The 15,327-nt window shown below is 39.1% G+C and overlaps 1 protein-coding gene across 12 annotated transcripts in view; it reads left to right on the top strand.

Moving 5' to 3' along the window:
• Nucleotides 1-15,327, top strand: part of TMEM232 (transmembrane protein 232) — a 346,766-nt gene that overhangs the window by 62,204 nt on the left and 269,235 nt on the right. The gene's annotated exons all lie outside the window — the stretch shown is intronic.

Raw genomic sequence — 15,327 nt, 5'->3', positions numbered from 1 at the left:
TGCCTTAGTCGTAAAGCGTAACAGAAGTGACTGTTAAGCCTTAGTTTCCTCCTCTACATATGGTAATTTGAAAAGGGATAAAAAGGTCTTAAATTACTATCAAAGAGGGCACGAGTTCAATTGTGGAAAGAAGAATTTTAAAGGAGTATTTCTGAGGAAATTGATCAGAGGATATCTCTTTCAGTATTGGAGGCTGATCAGAGAATTTGAATTATTTTTCCACTACTAACAATCAATAATATGTCATGCTATAGCAACTTGCAAATTCATAAATTTTTCTTAAAATTAATTACAATTTTTAAGCCTCTGGCAAGCCCACTCTATGTCAACCAATTTGTACAAATTTTGTCCATTTCTTATGGACAAAAACTATTTTCCCAGTTTCATTTGGATGTTTTTGGGGATTCTAGATCAAGTAAAGATTTCTGGAGAATAGCTTAAAGCTTGTCTAATTTCCTTGAAATAGCCTATTTTAGAGTCTTGGAAGACTCTAACTTGATATAAAAATAAATTATATTTCAATATAAAAGTAAATATTGTGTAATGTTGTCAAGTTTATTTTCAAAATATTCTAATAATTTCCAACTAAACATGTTTAGATGAGTGCAGTGGCTGATTAAGAATCTAATTTTGAAAGTCAAGAAATTATTTCTTTTACCAATCTTCATTTTCACTATATTATCAATATTTAATTTAATTTTTCAGTGATTTGTCTTTCAAAGTGAAAGTAGCTTAGTCGTGTCCAACTCTTTGTGACCCCATGGACTCTACAGTCCATGGGATTCTCCAGGCCAGGATCCTGGAGTGGAACCTTTCCCTTCTCCAGGGGATCTTCCCAACCCAGGGATCTAACCCAGGTCTCCCGCATTGCAGGCGGATTCTTTACCAGCTGAGCCACAGGGGAAGCCCAAGAATGCTGCAGTGGGTAGCCTATCCCTTCTGCAGCGGATCTTCCTGACCCAAGGATTGAACAGGGGTCTCCTGCATTTCAGTTGGAGTCTTTACCAACTGAGCTATCAGGGAAGCCCTCAGGGATTTCTCTTTAAGATTTTTAAAATAACTTAGTATTTTATAAATTTAGGAGTTTGGGGGATTATACACGATTATTCTTACTTCACAGATGAAGAAACCAAGGCCGAGTTCACAGACTCCGTGGTGACGGGAACCAGGTCTCAGGGCCCAGTACAGCACTCTCTTCGGTGTATCACCCTGCTTTCATTCTGGCTCCTTACTTAGGAGGCTGGAGGCCTCGTGACACTGAATCCTGACTTCCCTGCTTTCATTCTGGCTGCCTTACTTAGGAGGCTGGAGGCATCGTGACACTGAATCCTGACTTCCCTGCTTTCATTCTGGCTGCCTTACTTAGGAGGCTGGAGGCATCGTGACACTGAATCCTGACTTCCCTGCTTTCATTCTGGCTGCCTTACTTAGGAGGCTGGAGGCATCGTGACACTGAATCCTGACTTCCCTTACTTAGGAGGCTGGAGGCATCGTGACACTGAATCCTGACTTCCCTGCTTTCATTCTGGCTGCCTTACTTAGGAGACTGGAGGCATCGTGACACTGAATCCTGACTTTTCTTTTTCTGGGAGGACATTGTGGAAATCAAGTGTGGGAGGGCAAGGCAACAATCAGACAGTGCTGAATGAGCAGAGTACATTGAAAAAAATAGTAAGACCCAGTGACTGTAACAGAATGGAAAAGGTAATTGTTTAAAAGAGCACTGCTGACTAGTTTTGTTTTTGTATTTATTGTTTTCAAAAATTAATTTATTTGTTAATTTTATTTACACTGGGTCATCATTGCAATGGGGCTTTTCTCTAGCTGCAGAATGGGGACTACTCTCCAGCTGTGCTGGGGCTTCTCACTCTTATGGCTTCTCTTATTGTGCCCCTGGCTCTGGGCCACAGGCTTCAGTCAGTTCAGTCCTCAGTCATGTCCGACTCTTTGCGACCCCATGGACTGCAGCACACCAGCTTCCCTGTCCATCACCAGTTCCTGGAGTTCACTCAAACCCATGTCCATTGAGTCGGTGATGCCATCCAGCCATCTCATCCTCTGTCGTCCCCTTCTCCTCTCGCCTTCAATCTTTCCCAGCATCACGGTCTTTTCCAATGAGTCAGCTCTTCACATCAGGTTGACAAAATATTGGAGTCTCAGCTTCAGCATCAGTCCTTCCAATGAACACCCAGGATTGATTTCATTTAGGATGGACTGGTTGGATCTCCTTGCAGTCCAAGGCACTCTCAAGAATCTTCTCCAACACCACAGTTCAAAAGCATCAGTTCTTTGGTCCTCAGCTTTCTTTATGGTCCAACTTTCACATCCATACATGACCACTGGAAAAACCACAGCTTTGACTAGATGGGCCTTTGACAGCAGAGTTATGTCTCAGCTTTTTAATATGCTGTCTAGGTTCCAAGGAGCAAGTGTCTTTTAATTTCATGGCTGCAGTGACCATCTGCAGTGATTTTGGAGCCCACAAAAATAAAGTCTGTCACTGTTTCCACTTTTTCCCCATCTATTTGCCATTAAGTGATGGGACTGGATAACATGATCTTAGTTTTTTGAATGTTGAGTTTTAAGTCAGCTTTTTTCACTCTTTTCTTTTACTTTCATCAAGAGACTTTTCAGTTCCTCTTTGCTTTCTGCTATAAGGGTGGTGTCATCTGCATATTTGGGTTTATTGATATTTCTCCCTGCAATCTTGATTCCAGCTGTGCTTCTTCCAGCCCAGTGTTTCTCATGATGTACTCTGCATATAAGTTAAATAAACAGGGTGACAATATACAGCCCTGACGTACTCCTTTCCCAATTTGGAACCAGTCTGTTGGTCCATGTCGAGTTCTAACTGTTGCTTCTTGACCTGCATACAGATTTTGCAGGAGGCAAGTCAGGTGGTCTGGTATTCCCATCTCTTGAAGAATTTCCCACAGTTTGCTGTGATCCACACAGTCAAAGGCCTTGGCATAGTCAATAAAGCAGAAGTAAATGTTTTTCTGGAACTCTCTTGCTTTTTCGATGATCCAGCAGATGTTGACGATTTGATCTCTGGTTGCTCTGCCTTATCTAAATGCAGTTTGAACATCTGGAAGCTCTTGGTGCATGTATGGTTGAAGCCGGCTTGGAGGGTTTTGAGGCTCTGGTAGTTGCCGCAGGGGGCTCGTTCATTGCGGCAAGTGCCTCAGTATTTGTGGTGCCCCAGCTCGTCCGCTCCGTGGCGCGTGTCATCTTCCCAGACCAGGGACCTAACCTGTGCTCCCTGCATTGGCAGGTGGATTCTTATCTACTGCACGACAAGGAAAGTCCTATTTACTGTTTTTTTAAGAAAAGAATTTAATCTTTCCTTTTAAATGATGTCCCTAGTAAACAGAAATAACACATTGACATTGAAAATTTTTGTCTTTTTAAGTTAGCAATTTGACTATTAGGCAAGTTTTCTGTTAATTATAATGATAACATTATACCACGTATTAAAAAAAAAAAACTTTTCTTTTTAAAAGTATTTGTTATTTATGTGACCACCTATGTAGTTTTTAAGAAGTTATAATTCCAGACAAAACCAAACAACCTGTGATATAATCACCAAAATCAAACCAGAAATGTTTTTGTATTTCTGGAGAAACTTTATTATTCATTTTGTCTACTCTGAAGTTTAGGTACATGTGAAAAATTTTTAAAGTGGACTAAACATATTTAGGATTATACAAAGATACTGAGGCTTCAGACCCTGATAGTAAATTAGGACTTTGTTAAGAAGGGAACGACAGAGGATGAGATAGTTGTATGACATCACCGACTTGATGGACATGAGTTTGAGCAAGCTCTGGGAGTTGGTGATGGACAGCGAGGCCTGGCGTGCTGCAGTCCATGGGGTTGCAAAGAGTCGGATGTGACTGAGCTGAACTGAGTATTTGCTGGGCCTTAGAACTGGGACACTTGGTAGAGGATATCTTTGGTTAGGGCCTGAAATTCAATGGCAAGTGACTATTACAAGGAGTAACACAAGCCATTTCATTTTCCATGCATGTCTGTACAGTATCACACAGTAGAAAAATGATCAGAGGTGTAAAATGCAGAGGGAGACCGTTTAACTGATGGATCAGAAGAAATTTCTTAATTAGTAGTGGCTAAAGTGCTCGGGCCATTGCTGGCGGTTCTCATCTGCCCATTTCTGATGCTGTCCGTCAACAGGTAATTCATCCCACGGCTTCCCACCCGACTTCTCATAACCCCCTTTGTAAAGATCATACCACACAAGAGGAAAGACACAGAAATGAGTGGTTTCAGCAGAGACTGGAGAAGAGCAGGCCCAAGATGCGTGAAAAGGCCCCAGGAGAGACTCACAGATTTAGAGCAACCTCTGATCAGGGGGCGACAGAGGAAACTGAGGAAAGGAAATGCACGAGGAAGTGAATTGTAAAGCAGGGTGGAGACTAGAGAAACAGGAACGCGTGAGCCCCTCACCGTGCCCCACGCCAGCCTTCACGTCGGAAGTTTGGCTGGCTTGTGCTGCAGATCAGCTGCTGTAAGGCAGCGTTCCATGAAATATGCTTAAACGTCGCATGACGCTTCTTACTCTGAATGCTCCACCCTGTGGTCTGGCCTTTTACAAACTGCACCACTTGCTCTGGGGAGATAGCTCAAGCCAGCACAAAAGGCTTTCTCATCCAACATGAAAATAATGAATTGTGTTTATAATTGAATTATTAGCCAATGAGGACTGCTGAGAAATGCAGCATGGCATTTCAAAAGAGCGATGTAACCTATAAAATTATATCTCCCAAAGCAAAATAGCCGATCTAATCGCACCGTGAACATATTCCGAAAATGCTTGACAATTTAAAATTACACCAACATGGCAAGTGTTTTCCAGACGTAGAGTGTTCGTGTTTGCATTGAAATAAATTGAACAAAGAAAGCCCTGCCCAGCAAGGCCTTTACTTCTGGCCTCGTTGCTGACCTCCACAGTGTCTGTCTCCCTGAACCCTGGTGATTATAATGTCATGTGACAGTCTAACCAGAACCATCCAGATGCAAGTTTTCACCACTAATCCTCTTCATTCTTCATGAGCTGAGATGTCAGGTTAGGTCCTCAGTCTTCTGACTCATTTCCTGGGTTTCTCATTGATCCTTTAATCCTCTGAGCTAAATATAAACATTTATCTGTATCAAGGATAAATATACAATTTATGCTTTGCTCCCTAATGGCACAGTGAGAGAAACATTCAGCTTCAAATCGTAAGGACTGAGTTTTTTCTCTGGCTACCTGTCTAATTTTGATTGAGTCACATAACCTCCATGAACAGCGTCTGTTCATGTTAAACAGAGGTAATAGCCATCACAAAGAAAGGTAAGTAACATGAAGATACTTTTTATACCCAGTCTCCCCCTAATCCTTCATTTCCTGCTAGTTCAGACCTGAATTAATTTTTTTCCCAGACTCCTACCTACTGAATTTCTGTCTCCATGCCTGACACGTGTCCTCTCCTCAAGTTAACCAAATTGGACACCCGGACTCCCTTTCAGGCCCGTTTCCCGCGCTCTCCCCCGCCACTGTGACACCGGGCTTCAGGCCCTTACTGTCATGACTCTGCTAGCTTATTAACTGGTCTCTTCACCTGTGTGTTCTCTTCAGTAATCTGTCATGCTCTGCTGCTAGGGTTACAGCATAAATATGATTATACCATTCTCCAGCTTCAAATTATTTAATAAGGACTGTTTTTACATGGCACGGGGGTTGCAGCTCCAAACAGGGTCTCTTAATTTGCAATGATTAATAAAAAAAAGAAAAGAAAGAAAACAAGAGCAAACGCAAAGACTGAAAGAAAGACCTTGCTGCTGGGGTTAATTACCACCAGCCTGTCACACAGGCAGACCACTTGTCTGACCGACTGGATGGAAGCAGGCAGTTAGGGAGCACCGAGGCCCGCTCGGATGAAACAGCCGTCGTGGTCTGTCGACAACTCATCCCTTCATTCCCCCGACTTCTTCCCTGGCATGCCGGGACTGAAGCTCTGTGCGCAGAAGAAAGAACCCTTTTAGCAGACAGGCTAACGACCAGATCTTTCTGTAGTTCATCTCTTCTGAGTATCAGAAATCAGGCATTGGCAAGAGAAATGTGTTCTTTAAACAAGCTTTCCTAAGTGGTCAAAATCAGGAGAGAGATTCTGATTGCTCTCTTTTCCGTGTTTGGTGAAGATGAGACTGGTTTGCTTATGCTAATGCTCACCGTCTTAGCCCATTAATGTGGTCGTTAGTGTCCAATAATGTTATGGTTAAATCATTACTTAAAATGTTTGTTTTTCTCCAAGAATGGTGTATGTATTTAATTTTTAGGTCCTATTTATAAAATAATGTTGACTTACTAAAATGTGCCCTTGCCACTCACTGTCAGTCATTTAATTCTAGGATTTTCCATTCGTAAGCTGTTAAATGCGATTCCTTTCTTGGCTGGCTCGAGTAAAGTTCTAAGTATGGATGTAGGTGACCTGTTTCATTAGGAGAGCCCCTGATTACACGCAACCCTTGGCTGAGTGTAACGGTTGCCAGTATTTTCCCCCTAAGAAGTGTAAGTGCGTTTTGTGTGGCGACAGGTTACTATGCTCGTAGTTTTTTTTTTTAATTAATCCCCCTCTTGAAATGTCTAAATGTTGCTATGTTGTTCCCTACTGTATCCTTGTTATGAGATGGCCAAAGCCAGTCTGCCTCCTTTTGTTTTGTCTGTTTTATTTTCAATCCAGAACCTTTTAGGAATATCTTTGTGGTTTGCAGCAAGGAGGTGGATGCCTCCTCTGACGTCTCACTGAGCGCCTTAGGAAGCCGTCGGGCGCTTTCTCCGCTTTCCTTGGAGAGACGCCCCCGCTGTGTGAGGCTGTGGCCGCTGGTCTGCATTTCAGGAGGGTTTCCACCGATTACTCATCTTCACGTGTGTTCCTAACGCCTGCCTCTCTCTGCCCAGGGTTTTTCTTTCACACATATGTGCCTACCGTTACATTTTAAATCAAACTTTGGGCCTCTTGGCTTTGGAGGCATTTTCCTTCATTTGGGTCACATTTTCTTTATAGCTTTAAAATCCTTAAAGTTTGTCTTTTTTGTGTGTGGTACTACAGATTTTTGTTTCTTTATATCTGGTTGTTTCAACAGGAATTCGATATTAATGGATCTCAATTTGCCAGGGGTTGTCTTCCTCTAAATTATTGAAGAATTTTTCAAGTTTGCTCCCTTTTTAAGTGCCTTTTTTTTTTCTTTGGTGCTTAACTGCCTTCATTATGAATTTGAATTATATTTTTATAATTTTAATTTTTGGCACTCTCTTTTTTTAACTACTGCACCTTTCACCTCAGTATCAAGGCTTTTCATTATTGTTTCTTCCTAGGGTTTACTGAAGATGCCTGAAGAGTCTTGTAAAAATGTCTTCTGGCTCCTGTAAGAAATCGTTTTCAGAAGCATGATCATCCCTTAGTATTCAGACTGACCTTCTCTCTAGCCCTTGCTGTAATGTTTTTTTTTTTTTCCTGGTCTCAGGTAGGGCCTCCTCTTCCATTTTCTATTTTACTTGTTTCAGAACTAGGACAAAATCATACGCATTTGTTATTTTTAAAACAAGAGGTTTGTGTTCACCATGCACACTACAGAGGTTAAAGGCAAATGTCCCCAGGGCCCCTCGCATTCTCCTGCTCCCTTCTGGTCAAGCTTTGAGAGACGATGCACTCACAGCACGCTCTGTCCCCGTCCTACACACGCATCCCCACGAGCACTGTTTTTGGTACTTTTTGTCTTCTGAAGGTTGCTGTCTCTGCATAAATACTGAGAGATGAGGATAAAGAAGCATAGAAATAGCGAGTCCTTTGAAATTCAGTATCTCCAAGTATAGGATTGGCTGTGCTTTTCTTATTTCCATGAAAAACATGATAAACAGTAAAGATAATGTTTTTCCTTAAGTTTTTTCTTTTAACTTACTTTTGGGAATCAGGACTGCTGAGTTTTGTGGAAGTGGTGTGTGGCTACACCTCCTTGCTGTTCTTATTCCAGCTCCATAAATATTATGGTTTTTATATCATACAGGAAGTTCCCTGTAAGATAGTGACATCTTTTTCATTTCCCATCTTCAGAGTTGTGTGGATTTTTGACATTGTCCGTGTTTTTTGAAATATCTACTGAAAGTTTCAAGTAACTCTTTGTAAGGATTGCAACATGGAGACATTTTAATTCTCTCCTTTAAAATAATAACTGGGTCATAGAAGAATAAGAACCTAGGCAAAAATTCGAATGCTGATGTTTTTAACCTTTCTATAAGCTGGCATTCAGATGGGTATCTTTTTATGAAGTCTCTGGTTATTATATGTTAGTTGGTTTATATTAGTCTAGAAGGAAAACTAGACTGGAGTCAGACTCGCTGAAGTCCAGTCCTGGTCTGGTCATATTTAACTCCATGTAGTTAAACGTTAATTTTAAAAACTAACACAACATTGTACATTGTAAATCAACTATATTCCAATAAAAAATTTAAAAACAGAAGAAAAAAAGTTGAAAAGGAAAAGCTAGAAAGTAAAATGAATCAAGTGACTATGTTATTTTAGACAAGCCAGTAAACTTCTGCCTCCATTTCTTTATTTACATATTTAGATGGACATTTATAATATTTATAAATTACTTTATACATGTTTAATTTCATGGCATTGTGGAAGTAAGTCAGTATATTGGTTATTGAGACTTGGTGTACTGCAATGAGTTCACAAAAAGCTAGTGCTATATTTAAATGTCTAACCTCAATCAATTTGGAAATTTTCTATGTGCATCAATTTTCAGTTTTGATTTGTTTTTAATTTTATTTTTTAACTTTACAATATTGTATTCGTTTTGCCATATATCAACATGAATCCGCCACAGGTATACACGTGTTCCCCATCCTGAACCCTCCTCCCTCCTCCCTCCCCATACCATCCCTCTGGGTCATCCCAGTGCACCAGCCCCAAGCATCCAGTATCGTGCATCGAACCTGGACTGGCAACTCATTTCATATATGATATTTTACATGTTTTAATGCCATTCTCCCAAATCATCCCACCCTCTCCCTCTCCCACAGAGTTCAAAAGACTGTTCTATACATCAGTGTCTCTTTTGCTGTCTCGTATACAGGGTTATTGTTACCATCTTTCTAAATTCCATATATGTGCATTAGTATACTGTATTGGTGTTTTTCTTTCTGGCTTACTTCACTCTGTATAATAGGCTCCAGTTTCATCCACCTCATTAGAACTGATTCAAATGTATTCTTTTTAATGGCTGAGTAATACTCCATTGTGTATATGTACCACAGCTTTCTTATCCATTCATCTGCTGATGGACATCTAGGTTGCTTCCATGTCCTGGCTATTATAAACAGTGCTGTGATGAACACTGGGGTACACTTGTCTCTTTCAATTCTGGTTTCCTCGGTGTGCATGCCCAGCAGTGGGATTGCTGGGTCATAAGGCAGTTCTATTTCCAGTTTTTCAAGGAATCTCCACACTGTTCTCCATAGTGGCTGTACTGGTTTGCACTCCCACCAACAGTGTAAGAGGGTTCCCTTTTCTCCACACCCTCTCCAGCATTTATTGCTTGTAGACTTTTGGATCACAGCCATTCTGACTGGCATGAAATGATACCTCATAGTGGTTTTGATTTGCATGTCTCTGATAATGAGTGATGTTGAGCATCTTTTCATGTGTTTGTTAGCCATCTGTATGTCTTCTTTGGAGAAATGTCTATTTAGTTCTTTGGCCCATTTTTTGATTGGGTCATTTATTTTTCTTGAATTGAGCTGTAGGACTTGCTTGTATATTTTTGAGATTAGTTGTCAGTTGCTTCATTTGCTATTATTTTCTCCCATTCTGAAGGCTGTCTTTTCAGCTTGCTAATAGTTTCCTTTGTTGTGCAGATGCTTTTAATTTTAATTAGGTCCCATTTGTTTTTTTTTTTTTTTTTGCTTTTATTTCCAATATTCTGGGAGGTGGGTCATAGAGGATCCTGCTGTGACGTATGTCAGAGAGTGTTTGGCCTATGTTCTCCTCTAGGAGTTTTAGAGTTTCTGGTCTTACGTTTAGATCTTAATCCATTTTGAGTTTATTTTTGTGTATGGTGTTAGAAAGTGTTCTAGTTTCATTCTTTTACAAGTGGTTGACCAGTTTTCCCAGCACCACTTGTTGAAGAGATTGTCTTGAATCCATTGTATATTCTTGCCTCCTTTGTCAAAGATAAGGTGTCCATATGTGCGTGGATTTATCTCTGGGCTTTCTATTTTGTTCCATTGATCTATATTTCTGTCTTTGTGTGAGTACCATACTGTCTTGATGACTGTGGCTTTGTAGTAGAGCCTGAAGTCAGGCAGGTTGATTCCTCCAGTTCAATTCTTCTTTCTCAAGATTGCTTTGGCTATTTGAGGTTTTTTGTACTTCCATACAAATTGTGAAATTATTTGTTCTAGCTCTGTGAAGAATACCGTTGGTAGCTTGATAGGGATTGCATTGAATCTATAAATTGCTTTGGGTAGTATACTCATTTTCACTATATTGATTCTTCTGATCCATGAACATGGTATATTTCTCCATCTATTAGTGTCCTCTTTGATTTCTTTCACCAGTGTTTTATAATTTTCTATATATAGGTCTTCAGTTTCTTTAGGTAGATATATTCCTATTTTATTCTTTTTGTTGCAATGGTGAATGGAATTGTTTCCTTAATTTCTCTTTCTGTTTTCTCATTATTAGTGTATAGGAATGCAAGGGATTTCTGTGTGTTGATTTTATATCCTGCAACTTTACTATATTCACTGATTAGTTCTAGTAATTTTCTGGTGGAGTCTTTAGGGTTTTCTATGTAGAGGATCATGTCATCTGCAAACAGTGAGAGTTTTACTTCTTTTCCAATTTGGATTCCTTTTATTTCTTTTTCTGCTCTGATTGCTGAGGCCAAAACTTCCAGAACTATGTTGACTAGAAATGGTGAAAGTGGGCACCCTTGTCTTGTTCCTGACTTTAGGTGAAATGCTTTCAATTTTTCACCATTGAGGATAAAATTTGCTGTGGGTTTGTCATATATAGCTTTTATTATGTTAAGGTATGTTCCTTCTATTCCTGCTTTCTGGAGAGTTTTTATCATAAATGGGTGTTGAATTTTGTCAAAGGCTTTCTCTGCATCTATTGAGATAATCATATGGTTTTTATTTTTCAATTTGTTAATGTGATGTATTACATTGATTGATTTTCAGATATTGAAAAATCCTTGCATCCCTGGGATAAAGCCCACTTGGTCATGGTGTATGGTCTTTTTAATGTGTTGTTGGATCCTGATTTCTAGAATTTTGTTAAGGATTTTTGCATCTATGTTCATCAGTGATATTGGCCTGTAGTTTTCTTTTTTTGTGGGATCTTTGTTAGGTTTTGGTATTAGGGTGATGGTGGCCTCATAGAATGAGTTTGGAAGTTTACCTTCCTCTGCAATTTTCTGGAAGAGTTTGAGCAGGATAGGTGTTAGCTCTTCTCTAAATTTTTGGTAGAATTCAGCTGTGAAGCCATCTGGACCTGGGCTTTTGTTTGCTGGAAGACTTCTGATTACAGTTTCAATTTCCGTGCTTGTGATGGGTCTGTTAAGATTTTCTATTTCTTCCTGGTCCAGTTTTGGAAAGTTGTACTTTTCTAAGGATTTGTCCATTTCTTCCACGTTGTCCATTTTATTGGCATATAATTGTTGATAGTAGTCTCTTATGATCCTTTGGATTTCTGTGTTGTCTGTTGTGATCTCTCCATTTTCATTTCTAATTTTATTGATTTGATTTTTCTCCCTTTGTTTCTTGATGAGTCTGGCTAATGGTTTGTCAATTTTATTTATCCTTTCAAAGAACCAGCTTTTGGCTTTGTTGATTTTTGCTATGGTCTCTTTTGTTCCTTTTGCATTTATTTCTGCCTTAATTTTTAAGATTTCTTTCCTTCTACTAACCCTGGGATTCTTCATTTTTTCCTTTTCTAGTTGCTTTAGGTGTAGAGTTAGGTCATTTATTTGACTTTTTTTCTTGTTTCTTGAGGTATGCCTGTATTGCTATGAACTTTCCCCTTAGGACTGCTTTTACAGTGTCCCACAGGTTTTGGGTTGTTGTGTTTTCATTTTCATTTGTTTCTATGCAAATTTTGATTTTTTTTTAATTTCTTCTGTGATTTTTGGTTATTCAGCAGCATGTTGTTCAGCCTGCATATGTTGGAATTTTTAATAGTTTTTCTCCTGTAATTGAGATCTAATCTTACTGCATTGTGGTCAGAAAAGATGCTTGGAATGATTTCAATTTTCTTGAATTTACCGAGGCTAGATTTATGGCCCAGGATGTGATCTATCCTGGAGAAGGTTCCGTGTGTGCCTGAGAAAAAGGTGAAATTCATTGTTTTGGGGTGAAATGTCCTATAGCTATCAATTAAGTCTAACTGATCTATTGTATCATTTAAAGTTTGTGTTTCCTTGTTAATTTTCTGTTTAGTTGATCTATCCATAGGTGTGAGTGAGGTATTAAAGTCTCCCACTATTATCGTGTTATTGTTAATTTCCCCTTTCATACTTGTTAGCATTTGTCTTACATATTGCAGTGCTCCTATGTTGGGTGCATATATGTTTATAATTTTTATATTTTCTTCTTGGAATGATCCTTTGATCATTATGCAGTGACCTTCTTTGTCTCTTTTCACAGCCTTTGTTTTAAAGTCTATTTTATCTGATATGAGTATTGCTATTCCTGCTTTCTTTTGGTCTCTATTTGCATGGAAAATCTTTTTCCAGCCCTTCGCTTTTGTATGTGTCCCCTGTTTTGAGGTGGGTCTCTTGTAGACAACATATATAGGGATCTTGTTTTTGTATCCATTCAGCCAGTCTTTGTCTTTTGGCTGGGGCATTCAACCCATTTACATTTAAGGTAATTATTGATAAGTATGATCCCATTGCCGTTTACTTTATTGTTTTGGGTTCGAGTTTATAGACCCTTTTTGTGTTTCCTGTCTAGAGACGATCCTTTAGCATTTGTTGGAGAGCTGGTTTGGTGATGCTGAATTCTCTCAGCTTTTGCTTTTCTGTAAAGCTTTTGATTTCTACTTCATATTTGAATGAGATCCTTCCTGGGTACAGCAATCTAGGCTATAGGTTATTTTCTTTTATCACTTTAAGTATGTCTTGCCATTCCCTCCTGGCTTGAAGAGTTTCTATTGAAAGATCAGCTCTTATTCTTATGGGAATTTCCTTGTGTGATATTTGTTGTTTTTCCCTTGCTGCTTTTAATATTTGTTCTTTGTGTTTGATCTTTGTTAATTTGATTAATATGTGTTTTGGGGTATTTCGCCTTAGCTTTATTCTGTTTGGGATTCTCTGGGTTTCTTGGGCTTGGGTGATTATTTCCTTCCCCATTTTAGGGAAGTTTTCAACTATTAACTCCTCAAGTATTTTCTCATGGTCTTTCTTTTTGTCTTCTTCTTCTGGGACTCCTTTGATTAGAATGTTGGGGCGTTTAAGATTGTCCCAGAGGTCTCTGAGATTGTCCTCATTTCTTTTAATTTGTTTTTCTTTTTTCCTCTCTGATTCATTTATTTCTACTATTCTATCTTCTAATTCACTAATCCTATCTTCTGCCTCTGTTATTCTACTATTTGTTGCCTCCAGAGTGTTTTTGATCTCATTTATTGCATTATTCATTATATATTGACTCTTTTTTATTTCTTCTAGGTCCTTGTTAAACCTTTCTTACATCTTCTCAATCCTTGTCTCCAGGCTATTTATCTGTGATTCCATTTTGATTTCAAGATTTTGGATCATTTTCACTATCATTATTTGGAATTCTTTATCATGTAGATTCCCTATCTCTTCCTCTTTTGTTTGGTGGGCATTTATCCTGTTCCTTTACCTGCTGGGTATTCCTCTGTCTCTTCTTCTTGTTTATATTGCTGAGTTTGGGGTGTCCTTTCTGTATTCTGGCAGTTTGTGGAGTTCTCTTTATTATGGAGTTTCCACACTGTGTGTGGGTTTGTACAGGTGGCTTGTCAAGGTTTCTTGGTTAGGGAAGCTTGTGTCGGTGTTCTGGTGGGTGGAGCTGTATTTCTTCTCTCTGGAGTGCAATGAAGTGTCCAGTAATGCGTTATGAGATGTCTATGGTTTTGTAGTAACTTTGGGCAGCCTGTATATTGGAGCTCAGGGCTGTGCTCCTGTGTTGCTAGAGAATTTGCTTGGTATGTCTTGCCCTGGAACTTGTTGGGCCTTGTGTGGTCCTTGGTTTCAGTGTAGGTATGGAGGAGTTTGATGAGCTCCTGTCAATTAATGTTCCCTGGAGTCAGGGTTTGGACTTAAGCCTCCTGCTTCCGGGTTTCAGTCTTGTTTTTACAGTAGTCTCAAAACTTCTCCTTCTATACAGCACCATTGATAAAACATGTAGGTTAAAGATGAAAAGTTTCTCCACAGTGAGGGACACCCAGAGAGGTTCACAGAGTTACATGGAGAAGAGAAGAGGGAGGAGGAAGTTAGAGGTGACCCGAATGAGATGCGGTGGAATCAATAGAGGAGAGAGCAGGCTAGCCAGTAATCACTTCCTTATGTGCACTCCACAACTGGACCACTCAGAGATGTTCACGGAGTTATACAGAGAAGAGAAGAGGGAAGAAGGAGACAGAGGTGGCCGGGAGGATAAAAGGGGGGAATGAAAAGGATCGAGACAGATCCAGCCAGTAATCAGTTCCCTAAGTGTTCTCCACCATCTGGAACACACAGAAATTCACAGAGTTGGGTAGAGCAGAGAGGGGTTATGGAGGAGACACAGGCGACCTGGTGGAGAAAAAGGAGAGTCCAAAGTGGGAGAGAGCAGTCAAGCCAGTAATCTGACTCCCAAGTAAAAATGGGTACTGAAGATTGGGTTTTTAAAGGTACAAAATTGATAACAAATACCAAAAAGCAAAAATTAAAAATCTAGAGTAGAGTTTGGAATTTCAAAAATACAATGTTAAAGAAAAGAAGAAAAAAAAAAAAAAAAAAATAACAACAAAGTCACAAAAATTATAAAGAAAATATAGGTACAAAATTGATAACAAAAAGCAAAATTAAAAATCTAGAGTTTGGAATTTCAGAAATACTATGTTAAAGAAAAGAAGAAGAAAAAGAAAGAGGAAAAAAAGTCACAAAAATTATTTTTAAAAATATAGGTACAAAATTGATAACAAAAAGCAAAAATCAAAAATCTAGAATTTGGAATTTCAAAAATACAATGTTAAAGAGAAGAAGAAAAAAAAAAGGAAAAAAGGAAAGAAAAAAACAAAGTCACAAAAATTA

This window comes from Bos javanicus, chromosome 7 (genome assembly GCF_032452875.1).
Source record: "Bos javanicus breed banteng chromosome 7, ARS-OSU_banteng_1.0, whole genome shotgun sequence".
NCBI classification, from domain to species: domain Eukaryota; kingdom Metazoa; phylum Chordata; class Mammalia; order Artiodactyla; family Bovidae; genus Bos; species Bos javanicus.
This window is presented reverse-complemented; position numbering and strand designations above follow the sequence as displayed.